Source organism: Giraffa tippelskirchi, chromosome 9 (assembly GCF_054371585.1).
Source record: "Giraffa tippelskirchi isolate mGirTip1 chromosome 9, T2T-mGirTip1v1.2.pri, whole genome shotgun sequence".
Classification (NCBI taxonomy): Eukaryota; Metazoa; Chordata; class Mammalia; order Artiodactyla; family Giraffidae; genus Giraffa; species Giraffa tippelskirchi.
In genome coordinates this window covers 154,461,812-154,479,499 of record NC_137283.1, presented here as the reverse complement: position 1 = coordinate 154,479,499, position 17,688 = coordinate 154,461,812, and the positions used below count along the sequence as shown (strand labels likewise).

General features: G+C 43.7%; 1 protein-coding gene across 19 annotated transcripts in view; it reads right to left on the bottom strand.

Moving 5' to 3' along the window:
* The window catches only part of SCAF8 (SR-related CTD associated factor 8), a 212,560-nt gene that overhangs the window by 60,482 nt on the left and 134,390 nt on the right, over positions 1-17,688 (bottom strand). For 3 of the 19 annotated variants that reach the window (XM_081529221.1, XM_081529217.1, XM_081529222.1), the window contains exon 21: positions 4,374-5,515. The exons of 14 other annotated variants lie outside the window; for them this stretch is intronic. The gene's annotated coding sequence lies outside the window, so the exon portion shown is untranslated. Of the gene's footprint in view, positions 1-4,373; positions 5,516-10,883; positions 11,107-17,688 lie in introns of those variants that run through there. 2 more of the 19 variants (XR_014065140.1, XR_014065150.1) reach the window with 1 other exon arrangement.

Here is a 17,688-nt window from a genome sequence, read left to right as displayed (position 1 = left end):
CCTCAGTTTGAAAATTTTGATGGCCCAGTTAAGCATCCTGAGGAATTTTAGTTGGACTGTAAATAGTGATGGGGGCGGCAGAGGGCGCCTGGTGGGCTACAGTCCATGGGGTCGCAAAGAGTCGGAGATGACTGAGTCACTAACACTCTCACTTTTCTGCCTCAGATAATGATGGATGGCGTGCACAATTAATCGATTTTCTATTGGTTTTGTTTTCCTCTTTTGTATTGAATAATAATATCTTAAGCATGCTATCACTAGACTGAGAACTTTGAGTCAGCTTACTTCCATGTGTCTGCCGACTGTGACAAGGACCCGGGAAAACCAGCCACGTTGTTTGTATACCTCTCAGATGGCCCAGGAAAATCAAACCTCCTCCAGGGAAAACGTGGGTGAAGAATAACTTTCCATGTATTCCACCTGCCCTCTCATTATAGTCTGTCCTCCTTTCATTAAATATACATATATTTTGGAAATAAGAGAGATCTCTCAAGAAACTCTGAATTTGAATGTAGAAAGCTTCTCGTGTTCTATTTATAGTTTCCCAAAGTCATTTTGTATAGTCAGTTTTGTCACTTTGTAAAGCCAAAGTCATTGAGAGTAGTTTGAGTTTTCCACTCCGTCTACTGACAGCTGAAACCTGTCACTTATTGGGTCCACATCCAGGGATGGTGGCACTTTTCTTTGCTGAAGTTTAGGATTTTGAAAAAGAATGATTGTGTTTAGGATCTGTCGTGAGGAGTCTCCAGCTGGAGAACCTATTTGTGAAATCTCAATCTCAAACCAAAATCTCAAACTTTGCTGCCAGGCCACAGAAATCAGGTAAGTCCTTAGAAACATTGTATTTCTGACTAGGCATGGCTCACTGTTATAAGTAAATATAAACCCAAGATTCTCAAAACCAAATAAACAATAAACTTATCACTGGCTAGAAAACAGCAAAAGAGAAATTGTAAGAACTGTTTTCGTTCTTCTTCAGTGGAAAGTTGAGCTAACAAAAAAAAATGGTCATTTTCAGGGAAACTCTTGGCTGAAACCCACCCACATGGGCCTCTTTTTCATTCAGCTTCTGTTTAACAGACAATGCACACCTGCCTTCCTTCCTAACTGGCAGATCCGAGTGATGGGCAGAAGCATCATTTTCATTCATCCCTTCACGTCTGATCACTAACCAGTTCTGTGAGCACTGAATAAATACACGTTGGATCACAAAGGAGTATTCGTATCTGGAGACAAGTGTATAACATTCTGGGCTTCCCAGGTGGCTTAGTGGTAAAGAATCTGCCTGCCAACGCAGGAGATGCAGATTCAATATCTGGGTCAGGAAGATCCCCTGGAGAAGGAAATGGCAACCAGCTCCAGTATTCTTGCCTGGGAAATCCCATGGACAGAGGAACGTGGTGGGCTACCGTTCATGGGGTTGCAAAAGAGCTGGGCCTGACTGAGCAACTGAGCACACACACACGTATAACGTTCTAGTAAAAAGCCAACTTAGGTGGAGTCAGACAGCGTGAAGGAGGAGGGGCCTCAGCTGCAGTTTGGCCGAAGCACAAGGGTGAGGGCCTCCATCTTTGGAGCTGCTGGTAACTTTCTGGGGAGGCATGTCCCCACCAGCTCTCGTGGCAGGACCCTAGCTTGTCTCCTCATTGCCCAAGGCCTCCTGAACTTGCCCGGCCAGGCCTCATCTTGGCAAGTTCAGCTTCTCTGTGGTCTAGGTGAATCCAGTTCTCTCTGCCCTGGCCTCCAGGCCCGTGAAGTGTGTACACATGCTTACGTCTACACAGGCACAGCAAAACTTTTGGTAACATGGACATTTAGCTTGATTCTTTTTCCTGTCTGTAATGGAAGGACAGGAATGATGTGGTGGGAAGGAGGGAGGTGCCCACCGACTGTCTGGTTTGCTGTGGCTTTTCATTTGCTTCACGTTTTGTGGGGGACTTTTAAATATTAATGCAACTCTTCAGGAAGGATCCTTTAAGATGATATACAATAAGAATTTGGCTCAGTCTTCATACAATTTTTTTAAAATCTTTGGAATGGCAATTGCTTCTACTCAGTAATAATCTTCCCACCCACGATTATCCAAGCAAAATTCTAAAAGGCGTATCAGTTTCTTTCCCAGCCACACAAGCTGTTAGTTAGACTCAGCCGCATTTACTTCTAGATTGTGGATCGTACAGTGGATTTAAAAATTTGTATTCATATTATCTTTTTAGAAAATATAACTATTATACTTGGGCCTATATGTAAAGTTTAGATAATTAAATGTGTATATATATATATTTTTTTTTTCTAGTTTACAATTTTCTTTCCTAAACTGTTCATATTTGATTTGTATATGTTTGGATTGAAAATACATAATTTATTTTTTGCAATAATACCAGAATGTTAAAATGAGCTTCAGTTTCTTCCTTTTTTTTTGACTGCACTGTGCAGTTTGTGGGGTCTTAGTTCTCTCACCAGAGACTGAACCTGTGCCCTCGCAGTGAAAGCGCGGAGTCCTAACCATTAGACCTTTAGGGAAGTACCTCATTTTATTTCCTCATAGCCCATGGGTAGAGTCTCTTGGTATAGTATTTTAAAAAAATGTTTGAAAGAAGAAATAAAAGAAGTAAACACAACATTTCTAGATACTAGAAGGTGCAGTGAGAATCTATAAAACAAATATGTCCTGTCTAAACACTGCACCAGGCTCCTCTCCTGGTCATAGTGAAGCAGTCCCCCGAGGGCAACTCCAGCCATAAAAAATGATGTGATTTGATGCCATCCACAATAGTGCGGAATATTCCCCAATTTTAACAAATGGATGCAGAAATAGCAGATTTAGGAAAATCACTAAAATGACCAAAAAGAGGCTTTCTTCTAAAGCATCAAACCGCTTTCTTAGCTACTTGTGTTCTTCAATCATTTAAAACACAGACTGCTTTGAAAATAAGTAATCATCTATGTGTAATTCCTATGCAGGGAACCATTCTGAAACAGATGTTTGGGTGTTTTTTTCTTTTCTCTCTGAAGAATTTATTAACCACAAAGACATTGCTTAAGACCACACGTCTCATTTGAACGAGATCTCAGTATTAGAATTCATATGAGAAGCCAGCATCTGATAAAACTCAACAACCCACATCAAGGAGTCTTAATTGTGTAAACACAGAATGGCTTCAGTTTGTCCAAGTCACCTAATACTGTCTTTAAAACCAGCTCAAAACGTCTTAGGTCCCTAGAGAATAGTGACTTTTGAAAGCTTCCCTTTGCCGCCGACTGAAGGCAGGGATGCAGTATGGACTGGTAAATATTCACGCTGATTCACAAAGAGAGATGCTTGTCCAGATGCTCAGAAGAGAGAGGGTAGCAGAGGCTTCGGAAAAGGGAATTCATCCATGGAAGAAAAGCATCAACCTCTGACCTTATTATGGTGCCTTGGGACTTTAGAAAAGATGACTCTTCTAACAGCTGGGTCCTGGATGGACGCCTGATCACAGAAATGCACCTCCAGCTAAGTGTGAACACTGTACACAACTCAGTCTAAAGGAATGATCCTATTTTTAAGTTGGTTCACTATTCCACTCTTTCTCCTGCCACCCACCCACTGAAAAGAACCCAGAACCTCCTGTTAGGTTTCTCTTCCCCTAACTGAAGAGTTCTAACATCATTCACTCAAATATGCACTAGAATGTCCACGTTTATCTCCCAATCCACGCTGTTCCTTTTTGGGGGAATGATGGTAGGTGGGAGATAGATGAATGGCTTATCTGCCAATTGCAGGTTTAGTTACAAAAGAAAAAAAGGAAAGGGATCTTTTCTTCTTATTTCCATATCAAATGCCATAAAAGTGCCAAGCAAGGTCTAAGTCTTCTACACAGGCTCACATGTTTGGGTTTCATTGGAGTTTCTTCATTTCTTACTATAATATTATGGAATACATAAAAATATACTCTAACACACAACACATGGGGCAGAACCAAACCAAAAAGATGTGACTGAAAAGCCCATAGCTGGATTGCCCACAGCCTTCTCCAATTATCTACTTATTTAACAGAAAAAATCAAAATATAGTGAATTTAATAGAAAATGTGGTATAATCAGAAACTGAAGAAAGCCAAGAGTCCTCAAGAATTATCTTTAATCCGTGTTGTGGAATGCATAATCCAAAAGCCCTTAGCATTCAAAAATATCCCAGCCTTTCAACAAAAAGGGAGTGATTGTTAAAATACAGAAAACAACAGCGATTTGATGAAGACTGAAAGGCCTTAACTATGCATGTATATCTATGTCAAGGTATACGGCCACACAAAGCGCTTGGATGATAGGCAGAGACGAACCACGAAAGATGCACTAAGCTACAAAGCAAAATAAATGACTACCAACCAAAATCCATTTCAATTTTTATTATGAATGTCCAAAGTGACAGCATACTGTGAAAGTGTTAGGTTCTCATTGATTAAATGTCAAGAGACCACAGATACAGCATTCCAAGCACTTTAATTTGTGACAGGGCCAAAACAAAGAAAAGAATAATAAAAATATTCTTTTAAGTGTAAAGAGTGCTCATATTCGAGTTTGTGGGTTTTTTTCACCCCCCCCCCACCCCCTTGCAGGTACTGTGAACACTGATAATTTCCAAAACCCAGAACCTGGTCTGAATACTTCCAACAAACTTTTATAATCTCTGCCTGAATAAGAAGTGATTAAAAAACGTACTTATAAAGTATGTTTACGATACAATGGGATGACGCCCTTCCTTCCTCTCTCCCTAGGCTTCTCCCCTACTACCAGGTACCTGCTCTTCGTAAGATCAGGACACGAAAGCTGGGATGAGATACCTGGAAGACTACATTGAAACTGGATTTTTCTCAAAGCTGCATCTCTTTTCCTTTTTAATAAAAATTGAAGACGTTCAACGTTCGCATGTCCAAGGAGATGACTAATAACACTGGATGAAAGCCACCAGTCAAGAACCACAGTTTTTGCATGTTGTGTTTAAGCAAAAAAGCCTTAGTTTACTACAGCTATGGTTCCAGTAATCTGTAGTTCCAACACAATATGACATTTTCCCCCTAAACGGTTTCCTTGCAATCTGTCCTTCTCATCACTGGTACGGGATGATGCTACAGCTGGAGGTTGTTGCCATTTATATTCCAAAAAAAAAAAAAAAAACACAAAAAAAATTCTGGTCCTGTGGAAGTGCATATCTCTTACAGATGCAATACTGTTCATCTGAGTGGATCCTCAAAAAGAACAATTATGGACTAGAAACTCATAGAGTTTGTGTTTAAAATTTATAAAATTAAACCTGCTCCAACAGGTAATACAGGGAGGCATGCTTGCAACCTCTGGATTCAATCAGAGACAATGTCTGAGAGCACAGAGCCTTCAATAGGTAACGGTGGGGTCCTTTTAACGCTTCCTTAAACAAGATCCGATGTGGTGCACATTGGAACTTTGAAGCACGTCTCATTTATGTCTACAAGGCCTGGGACACTGGAAGCTGCCAGAACTTCATTCATCATCTTGCCTGTTGACAAAAGGAACAATAACTGGTCATCACTGGTCAATGGAATAACTTTTCCTATTTTTTTTTTTCGAGATAATTCCTAAAGAAGAGATGGAGTGAATAAAACAACAAATGTTTCAATGTTTGATGAATTTCTGTGCTCTAAAATGCCATGTCTTTCTCCAGTGGAGCAGGAAGAACCAGGGTGTTCAGCTCTCTCCTCGTAGGGTATGGTTTAGGAGAGACCCCTGTCTCGGAGGTCAGTATGCCCAAGCTCTAGACGTGATTCTGCCAGTAACTAACAACGTCACCTAAACTTGCTGGGCCTTAGTTTCATCAAATGTAGACTAAGAGGACTTCAATGAATGAAGTCTAAGAAGAAAGCCACCAACTAATTTTAGTGGGTCCATGTGGTCTTGCCCTCACAGGTCCTTAAACGCAGAACCAGGTAGAACCATTTCAGTCTGTGGGCAATGTGTAGGCTTCGAAATATCTACGCCTGGAGTGCCTACCGTCCTGGTTTAGATTGGTGATGAGAACCTGATGAACTACCAGGGACGTTTTCAACATATATGTTAGCATCTGCAGTGAATTAAAATCTTCCTAAATGGTGATGTGATGGGTGTAAAATTCTGGGAATACACATTTCCACATCTTTTACTGTCTTAAAATCTAAGAAGTATCTTTTTTGTGTGTACCTATTGGTTTTCTTAAATGAAGAAATAGTTATGTAAAAGTTGAAAAATACATTAATAAAATGACAACATGGATGCATTCTGTAAGAGCACAGTTACTGTTGTTGCAGTCGCTCAGTCATGTCTGACTCTTGACGGCCCCATGGACTGTAACCTGCTAGGCTCCTCTGTCCATGAGATTTCCTAGGCAAGAATATTGGAGTGGGACTCCCCCGGTAGCACAGCGGTGGGGAATACTCCTTGCAATGTGGGGAACACAGCTTCAATCCCTGTTCTAGGAAGATTCCACATGCTGCTGGGCAATTAAGCCTGAGTGCCATCACTAAGATTTGATGCAGCTAAATAAATAAATAAATATTAAAAAAAAAAAAAAAAAGAATACAAGAATACTGGACTGGGATCTTCCCAACCCAGGGATTGTCTCCTGTGTCTCCTACATTGGCAGGCAGGTTCTTTACCACTGAGCCACCTGGGAAGCTCAGAAGCATAGTACCTAACCTAAAATCCGACTAGTTGGACTAGTTAAGTAAACATGTCAAATAAGTTTACAAAGATACCCACACTGATGAGCAGACATGGGACCCAGACACAGTAAGTCTGACCCTAAAACTGATGCTTTTAACCACCATGCAAACCACCTTACTGCGCCTTGTTAAAACAATGGTGAATTGGGGCTGGAAAGCTTCCTGTGACTTTCACAGCTGTCCTAGGTTCAACCAGAAATTACGTTCAGTATCTGGAAATTTGGGGCTACTTCCATTAGTAACAAAATGAAAAGCTTCAGTAACTGAAAAACTGTATTTAGCAATTTTGATTTGATCTTTGTGTCTTTGTGGCTGGTAAAACTTAGATGATGCTGAAATAACTGTTTATATCATTTTATACTATTATAGTACTATTATAGTATGTCACTATTACATTATAAACATATATGTATATAAATATATTAAGGCATCATTGCATTCATATGCATGACAAAAAATAGCTCAATAATTTTTTTTCATCTTTCCACTGTGGCTTTGGCATAAGGGGAGATACAACTTTGTGAAATGTGTGAATGATTTGCACAAAACTGGCATCAAGACATCATCTATTGGATTATTCTAAGTATCTTGCTAATGAGTTTATCCTTCAAATGTTGACTTAAAAGCTACACAAGAAAGAAAACAACAATGAAAATAAGCTACAGTTCTAAAGGGACAGAGCTGTTTTCTTAAATCTGGGTAAGATTTGCCAGATTGTAACACAATAGGGTTGTTGTCCTGAGCAAATCAGCATTTGGAAAATAAAAGGCACAGAGACCCCCAATGGGAAGCAAATGGGAAAAAGACACAAATTTACTCAAATCGTCCAGCAGGGACCCATGAGAATGTACACACGCACGTACACACGCACGTACATCTACACAGACTACATTTCTGGGTTTCTTTGTTGCCAAGTAAGAGAAATAAATATTTCTGTCTTAGCAAATGAACTTGAAGTAAACAAACAGTGAGTGAAATTTATTATGGTGTTCTGGCAAGTACTTTCACGACCGTGGATTTCTGGGATGTGTTAGCATAGATCCTAAGTGTCTGATAGAATCACTGCAAGAGCCTGTAGCCCAATCCATCCACTGGTGAAGGTGGAGATGAAAAAGGAAATGTCAAGCAACAGTAGAGAGACGAGACGATGGCCACAGAGCTCATGTTCAGAAAGCGCTTTAGTTTTCAAAGCCCCCTCACATGGGGGGGAGCCCGACAAGAGAGGTGGCTACAGTTTGAGGGTTAGGGACCTGTTGGCATTACACAGGTATGTGAGTCACCAAGTCACTGGGTAGAAGGAGGACCAGCCCCTTCTCCTCCACGTGCTGCCTCTGGCTGGTAACGCTGATATTGATGAATGCACTCCTTACTATTATTCATCTCTTCTGCATCCTTTTGCTCCTACAATTATGCCTCATAGACTGTCTCATAAAGAATAGCCTACAAACTAGATCTAAGCGCCTCCACAAAGCAGCTGGGTTGGGAGAAGCACGTTGCCCAGTGTCATTTGCAAATCAGCCAGCAAACAGCAGAGCCAGAACTCAGAGCCTTGGCATCTGAGGGTCCCCAGTTCCTGCTCATTTCCCAGCCACACCGCTGTGGTGCCCGCTGGACCACTGGGCAGAAGTGTCTACGCGTGCAATGCAGCCCCATCTTTACGTGTCGAATCCAAAACGAGATCCTGCATCTAAAACCTAGTTACACAGATAGACACCGGCCACTCCAGAGACCTAGCACCAAGTGACATTGCAGACAGGTGGGCTTACTCCAAACTCCTTAAATAGAGTGTTTTTGTGAAGAGCATACTTGCTCCTTCGGGGATCACTCTTTACCATTACCAGTGGGCTGCATGATCGCCCTTAACACTGGCTATAATTTCATAGAGTAGGAGGCCAACCACGGTAGTTTTCAATGAGAACATGGTGCAGAGATTTTTTTTTTTTTTAAGTAAACTGAGAGACAGCAGTGCCTGGAAGCGTAAGTCATACCTGGAAGGTCACTGTAAAAGCCTAGTAGTGTTAGCCGCTCAGTCATGTCCGACTCTTTGTGACCCCACTGGACTGTAGCCCGCCAGGCTCCTCTGTCCATGGGATTCTCCAGGCAAGAGAACTGGAGTGGGTTGCCATTTCCTCCTCCAGGGGATCTTCCCAACTCAGGGGACAGAAAACCTACCCAGGAAGTGCTCTGTTCTGGCACTGATGCTCATGGATTAACCACCGGTGGGCTAAATAAGGAGGTGATGGAGCAATACCAAGAAAACCAGGCCCTTTAAAACGACTCTCAGATCCAGGCCTCAACCAGCCTGCCCTGCCACGCCGAAGGGACGGTGCCAGAGTTATTCAGGGATGCTGGGCCCCCATCTGCCTCGTCCAGCTGATCCGCTTGGTCAGCCCATATGGTAGCAGGATGACTGGCACAGATCTAGAAGGAGCGGTGTGTGCAGACACGTTCTAACATAATTTGCTGAACGTTTTATTGTTCTGTGGTTAAAAACCTACTAAATGTGTGGAGCCACACACGTCCTACTAGGTTAGAACAATATGAAGTCAGGTCTTCCCAAGAGCCAAGCATAGGAATAATCAAAATAAAAGATAAATAAAAATAAAAAGACTTCCTATTAGGGAAGTTCGTTTCTACGATGGGGGATATGCAGGGCTCCTCTCTTAAACCAAGATCATGTTTTGTTTCCTGTGTCATGCCCACACATGTACCACGCATACAAATTTTTTTGGATTTCCCAAAGAAGCTTCTTAATTCCAATGTGATGGAAAGAAGCATCATATATATCATATTAGCGCTAAAATAGACCCTGAGAATGGCAGGGCACAAAATTCTTATCTTGAACATTAGAAATCTGAAGCGCAGGGGTTTCACACGGGCCCATGGGCGCACAAAGGCTGGGAATCTAGACAATCAGGTTTCCTGCCCTTCCATACCCTGTATACCCCACAATGTCTCTCATTCATCTAAATCAAGTCTCTCAGATACTAAATCCTGAAAAATCCTGCCACTTGGCATGAATGACCCAAATATAACACAGACTTTTGAATGATCCAAATATAACAGAGATTTTTGCACCATCACAGACAGACTGAGCTGTTGCGAACAGTGCTGAAATCCAACCTCCTGGGAGCTGGCGGGTGATAGGCACAGGGTCCCTGGGCCCAGGGTCTGGCAGAACCCTCCAGCGAGCTCATTTATGGCAAGGAGGTTCAGAATTCTGGTTTCAAGTGTGCCCTGTGGGACCTGACACTTGGCCTTGACGCTCTGAAGCTGCTCTCTACTGGATACGCAGTCCTTGGGCAAGTTCCTTAGCTACTGCGAGTTTCAACTGTAAAATGGAGATCCCTGCCCACCAACCAGGCTAACTGTGGGCAGGGCGCACGGGACTGTGTTGGAAGTGTCCATCGCAGAGGGGGCAGGAAGGGCATGGAGTCTCCCTTCTACCAGCCACGCTCTCAGGGAACCCCGGGGACACAAGCGGAGAGCAGAGATGCTCGCCGATGCACAGGTGATGGGAACCAGGCTGACGTATGCCATCCCCTCCACACGGAATGCTCTTCACGCTTCTCCACCTGCCAGTGCTTAGGCAGCCATCGAAAACACTCTACTTGACGGCTCCCTCCCTGGAAGGTTCTCCATTGGCTGAGGCCCCCAGGTCCACACCCCTGGCAGAGCCTTGGTCTTATCATCGTCTTCTCCCTCCTTGTCTGGACTATGAGCACCTCTGTGATTGACCAAAAAAGTGTATGAAAGAGGCCTGCTACCTTTCACCTTGCTCGTGGAGGCAGTGGTGATCCCACCACATGCTCTGTGCTACTCTGGCCACGGCAAAGTCAGGACCCTTCCCTTCTCCACCTGCTCCCATCAGCCAAACTATGAATTAGCCTCCTTTTCCCTCCACCTCCCAACATTCTCCTCGCCACACCCTTCTCTCTCTCCCCGGGCCACTCCTACTCAGAGAATCACCAAAAGCCAACGAGGAATCGGTATGTTGTCTACCTCACTTTGCTGTCCGGCAGAAACGGACACAACATGGTAAAGCTACTAGACTCCAGTAAAAACTAATTAAAAACAACAAGGAATCAGTACTTCTGTATATTTAAAGTCAAAGCTGATGCCCTTGCTGAGCTACAAGAAAAACAAAAACAAATTCTGTTAAGAACTCACATGTGACAAGTCTGCACTGACCCCCTGGGCTTTGGGACAGCGGGTAGGAGAGACAACGGGCAGCAGAAGGAGAAAAAGGAAAAGAAAGGGCTGTCAGAGGTGCCAGGCGCGCTGCTAGGTGTACGAGCTCCGGTGACCAGGGCCAAGGCCGTTCTTTGCTGCTGTGAAATCTCGACTCCTCGGCTCGGGGCTTCTCAATGGACGTTCAACATTGAATGAAGGACTGCATGAACATAAGGGAAAAAACTCCACACAGTCATCCTGGAAGTATAATGTCTACCAGCTAAACCTTTAATCATTCTAGACAACTTACATAAATCCGTCCTATGACATTCATTCCATTGGCAGTGGAATCAGCTCAACTGCTCGGAGGCCCTTAGGCTGGGAGTTGATGCTAAATGCTTATGAATTTTACACAACAGCTTGCTCGACACATCGCTCCTGCTAGCTTAAAGGTTAAAAGGTTTTGACATTTTTTTCCCCAAGAACAGATACTGTGAGATTAATGAGCGGCAGGTCACATGATGCAACCGCCCTCATTGTTAACTTTTTCATGTTCAAACTAGTAGGATGTATTCTTCCCCTCCCCCAGTCCAGAGCAAAAACTATTGACATGTATGTATCTACTAGTAAAACTGAACCCATCAGATAAAAAATTTTACTAATTGAAAAAGTTAATTTTAAAAGACTTTTCAACATTTTTTACCGGCATGCCAGCTTTATGTATAACGTATGCTCCAGAAAGACGGGACCTTAATTACATCTTATTTTTAGAGTACTAGAAGAAGCTGGTGTTCAAAGAAATCCTCCTGTTCATCTTTTTTTATAGGGCAAAGGATTGAAAAGTGAACAATCATCCATTTTAGAAATTTTCAAGTTTCACATATCTAGTTTCCTTGAAGCAAATTCAATCTGGTGCCCTCAGCTGTCTGACAATTGGAGAGACTAGATGGCCACCTAGTTGAACAGATGCTTTTCCTCTTTGTTTTAATTTGCAAACTGGATTAGTGGCAGCGAATTGACGTGACTTAGTCAACAACATGATGAGCCCCTCACTTTCCTTGGATGCCAGAACATCTGAACCCAGGAAAGGTGACCATGGAGATTCTCAGGACAGGAACACCCACTCCCAGCCCCAGGGTTGGAGGGGAGAGGCAGCTGCAAAGAACACACCCGGGACCCCACCTGGCTTCCTGCACAGGTTGCCCCTTCCTCAGATCTTTACTTTGCATGCAGGCATATGTTTACCTCCTTACCTAGAATTAACACTTAAAACCAGGAATTGGCTGTTTCAAAGCATCACCAGGAAAAATGAATAAAATTAAAGAAAGAAGAAAAGACTTTTACTCCTCATGTGCATTTGGAGGGGCATAACTAGAAACTCTCCTGGAGCAGGGCATGGCAACCCACTTCAGTATTCTTGCCTGGAGAATCCAATGGACAGAGGAGCCTGGTGGGTTACAGTCCACAGGGTCACTAAGAGTCAGACATGACTGAAGCGACTTAGCATGGACGCACGCAACTAGAAACTAGGGCTTCCCTGGTGGCTCAGCAATGAAGAACTCACCTGCCAATGCAGGAGACATAGGTTCGATCCCTGGGTTGGGAAATCCCCCTGGAGAAGGAAATGGCTACCCACTCCAGTACTCTTGTCTGGAGAATCCCATGGACAAAGGAGCCAAGTGGGCTACAGTCCTTGGGGTCACAAAGAGTCGGACACAACTTAGCAACTAAACAACAACTAGAAACTGCTTTCATGCCTGTTTTTGATAAGTTATCTGAGTTATGTCCGTCTGTTTTCATTTCAATCTCTCTCTGAGTTCTTAAAATGAGTAAGACAGGAAGTGGGGCTCCACAACCACAGAGGAGGCAGGAAAGGCAACTCAGGTCACAGTTACACTTCAACCCCCAGAACAGAGAGGGCCCACTGAGACCCCCACCAGCTAGTCCACACCTAATCCACATCAACCTGGGCCTGGGGTCCCCTCAGCGCCTCAAGTAACGACTCTGAGGTCAGGGAGAAACACCACACTTGAATAGCATGTCGTTTTTTTGGTTTGTTTATAACAGAATAGCAGTTTTCAGGAAGGCACAGTGCCTTATTTTAACAAGCTCACAGAGATTTTCAGACATGACCCAAGATAATGAGCCACTAATAGACATTCTTTGTCTACAAACACAGCGCGGTCTCAGGAACGTTTGTCTTGGCCTGGGCAGATCTGAAAGCACAGAAGAGAAAGGGAGGTGATTTTTTTTAAAAGCTGCGTGGCTTTCCACAATCATATTCCTCAGAAGTCCAGGATCTGGGATAGGAATGCCCCTTGACCTGCAAGTGCTTGAGCGCTGACGTGCGCCCCACCAGAGTGCCCTCGTGCACTCACCAAGGGGTGTGACACGGACTCTCTCAGGACACGTCTCACAATACGGGGCCCATGGCATCCACGTTCCATTCAGTTGTCCAGAGTCCTGGACCTTTTCACAGAAGGCCTCAGACATTGGTGACGGCACATTTCAGCAAACCCCCAAAATTACTAGTCTCATGATGGTATATAATTTACCCCTAAGGCAGGTATGCAGTGATGAGTAAAAAAGGCTGAATGGGGGAATGGTGACTGCAGTCCCCAGAGCCCACTCACCACCTGAGACACACGGCTGCCCACCTGCCTTACGGTCAAGGCTGTTCACACCTGTTATCTCAGCAAAACAACAGATTATAACATGCTATAAGTCAGCCTGGAACAGCCCAAACCAGACATGTTAGAGCCAAGGAACCCCGGAGTTAGCTTGTAACTTGTCTCCTATTTTTCAAGCTGTGAGATTCCATCAAGTGAGATGGACTAGTAGAAACCAGAACTAGTAGAAAATTGAATAGAAGTCAGGTTTTCCCCATCCCTAAGGGTACCCTGCAGACCTCTGCCCCACGAACAGAGTCGAAAAAGCCACAGATCTAATGTATACAGCTTTTGTTTGGAAAGCCTTGTGCTGAAACGATTTTAAGCACTACCAATGAGTCAGGCTAAATGAGGGGTGCTCCAGATACCATCTGCTCTGGATCCACACGAGAACTCCCTGGAGAGAGACTCCCCAAGGTGAACCCCACTTCCTGTCAACTCAGGGGCCATCTTCCTGGTTGACGTCTAAGGCCCTTCGAGATTTCTTGAGGCCTTTGAGGAGCCAGATTCTTGTCAACATCGAGCATCAGATTTTGGGAAACTGAAATGTTGCTGTGGGAACGGATCCCTCCCTGCAATTACAATGGGTGTTGAAAGAAAGCTTGATCTGCTCTACAAATAATAATTCAAGATGAAATAACCTCTTCCATCCAGTGTTAGTCATGATACAAAGATCAGGGTTTACACAAGCTGATCCTAAAGCACCTCTTTCTCTTTAAGTATCTCCCTCCTTTCCCCCAATCATACATACACTGAGAGAGGGGGCATTGAAAACTCCCAAGTTGCAGGTACATTTATCATTTGTATACAGTGGGTAAAGGAACTATGAAAGTAAATGAACTCTTGTGGCCCCCGAGGAACAACGGCACTTGGCCAGCACTGTTGACAATGATGGATACAAAGCAGGGTAAACCTGATTCAAAGTTAGGACAGGGCTCAGTGTTCTTTGCCTAAGTGGCTTGGCTGGGAGACAGGAGAACTAAGAACAGAACTCTAACAGGTCCCAGGACAATCTGAGCAGAGTCCTGACTATCGACTATTTATAAGAAAGTATTACACAGAAAGAAAATGATGTCCTGATGTCCGTTTTGAGACGGCCAATTTCATGAGTTTGCAATTCAGTTGTCTCTTTATATCTTCAAAGGAAATTACTACTTACTTTTCACACCACTCGCCACAAAACACATCCAAACACCTGTACCCTCTTTGGCAATTTCCGAGAAAATATTCCTGCCTCTTTGGAACAAACCTTGCCCTAACTAGTTATTCTTTTCCTTCAATAACTGCTGGAACTTGGCAAGCCTTTGTAAACCCTAGCAAGGGAGCCAACATGGGTTTGTAAACCCTTCTCATGGCAGCAAGGAGGGGAGGAATCGCGGGTCTGTGTCACCTGTGCCCAGGGCAATGGTAAAGAACCCACCTGCCAACGCAGGAGATGCAAGAGACACAGGTTCGATCCCTAGGTTGGGAGGATCCCCTGGAGAAGGAAATGGCAACCCACTTTGCCTGGAAAATCCCATGGAGAGAGGAGCCTCAAGGGCTACAGCCCATGGGGTCGCAAAAGAGTCAGACACGACCAAGTGACTGAGCATGCACGCGCATGCCAGGTGCCAGCGGTGAGGTGGGGGCTGGACCCTGGTCCTCTTCTTGACCTTCCAGCAGCTGTCATGGACCTAACGATCCCAGAGACTGCCAACTCCTAGAGACCATCAGCTCCTCAGCTCGTGTTGCTACTGCGAGGTGGAGCCCACCCTTGATAAGTCCAATCTCTTCCCTGGAATGTTTCCTCCATAGAAGACTGCATTTCAATCCAACAAGGGACTGTGTGGTGGTTGATGATTTAAGTACAGGTCAAGTGCCAGGAAACTTCTGCCAGGCTGTCAGATGAACCCAGCCCGACAAAGCCTTTCTCTGTACTGATGACCCACGGTTGGGTTTGCGACGGCAGCAAAGCACATGTGAGCCAATCATCCAGAGAAGATCTACTTGCCAAAAATTTTGTCAAAATTTCTGGCTTTCCTTCTTTCTGGAACTAGGACAAATTTCGATTTTTTTTTTTTTTTAATTTCTATAATTCACTCCTTGGAACGTCTCCGAGGATGCTTAACAGAATGTCACTCTAGAGAAGTGGTCCAAGGTTTAAAGAGTAGTAGCTGGACTTACACCAGCACATAAGAACAGGGTCACGACACAGGGGACAAGGACATAAAACCAGGACGTCCCAGGTAACACGATAGGCGTTCACATGCCACTTTCTCGTTTGCATTATACTCAAAGTAACCATGCTTCAGGGATCTCAACATTGCTAACAACAGGGGCTTCCCTGGTGGCTCAGTGGTGAAGAATCTGCTTGCCAGGGCAGGAGACATGGGTTTGATTCCTCATCTGGGAAGATCCCACATGCCCCGGAGCAACCAAGCCCGTGCACCACAACTACTGAAGCTGATGAGCCCTCGAGTCTGTGCTCTGCAACAAGAGAAGTCACTGCAACAAAAAGTACCGCCTGCTTGCTGCAACTAGAGAAAAGCCCATGCAGCAATGAAGACCCAGCACAGACAGAGATAAATAAATTACATAAAGAGTGCTAACGATAGATACTTGACTGCAACTAAAGGACCCAAATAAATATGTCTATTCACTTATCCCTTTAGAAGAAGAAATGAAGCTGAGCAACATTTTGATAGTTTGTGGTAGTATATTAGAGGTTTTTCTTTTTTTTTTTTTTTAATTCACATCAATACTCAAATACATTCTGAAAAACTACTTTAAATTACATTTAAAAACTATCCCAATGGGCACTATGGCATATTCTTTGTTTTTGGTTTATTTCAATTGTGCCTCAGGCCGCTGATAAATCTCTGCTGTTTCTTAAGTTACTCAAGCAATTTTTACAGTTAAGTAACAAGCGAACATTTGGTGGTGACTATAAACTGAGAAAAGACATTATCGTTTCTCGTTTATGTGGCCCTCTGTGTTTTCAAAAAGCTTTTCATTCAACTACTTCAATGACCCTACCAGCGGGGTTAGACCGAGTCCTATTTTGTCTTGTTACATGTAAAAAGGAAGCTGTCGACTCAGTATCAATGACATCCATCCTAGCAGTTAGGTGGGCTTTTACTGAGCCATCTCTTGCTCCTCAGAAAGGTCTTCTTTGAGTACAAGGGTTTTTTTTTCCTCTTTCAAAGAAAATAAAATCCTCAATCCTCTTTTTTTAACACTAAATGCTAGCCCACTCATCCTTAACCTCACAGTAAATCTGCAGTCAGCTAAGAGAGGTACCTAAGTCATTTCTTAGGTGGAGTTACAATAATTAAGTCCAAATCTGCAAGTTACTTGTTTTAAACAATAAATCAGAAAAGACTCAAAGTTATCCCTACTAACAGTCCTTATCATTTATATTCAATAAGATTTTTAGAGTGAGGGGGAGAGAAGAAGTTGGTGGGGGTGGGTTACATGCACAAGTATCACTCTTCATGCGTATTTCAGTCAAAGAAAGGTTCTGAATGAACGACGGTTCCCATCACTGGTGCTCCATCACCAGAGGCAAGCTGACACTGGAGACGATTTTTTTAGGAAAACTGGAAAGAACATGGAAACATCCTGCCTGACTTACGGCAAATCAATACGTATCAGGGAATGAGGGGGTAGGGTTGTCAAACGGGGCAAATGCAAATACACAAGAAGTAATGTTCAATATACGTACATCCCAAATATTTCAAAGGATATATTTATACTAAAATTTCTTATGTACCCAAAATTCAGTTTAATTGGGCATCCTGCTTCTTATCTAGCATCCTGCCAGGGAGTGGAGTGAGGGTGGGGACTTCAGGGACACTGAGCTGATGTAACAGGTTGTTTCGGATCCACAGCAAGGTGGGCACCCTAGCACTGCATGTCTGTCAGGACGGTGAGACTATTCCCCTTAAAAAAGTCTTCTCCTTTGTCTCCCTCAGAGAATTACTGCGAGCTTCCCATGTGCCTTGGATGCTCTAGACGCTGCAGATGAGGTGGTGAATAAAGCACCGCCTCTCTCTTCAGGGAGCTTGCGTATCCGGAGAGGGAGATTTAAAAAAAAACAAAACATATTTATTTGGCTGCACCAGGTCTTAGCTGCAGCACTCTGGATCTTTAGT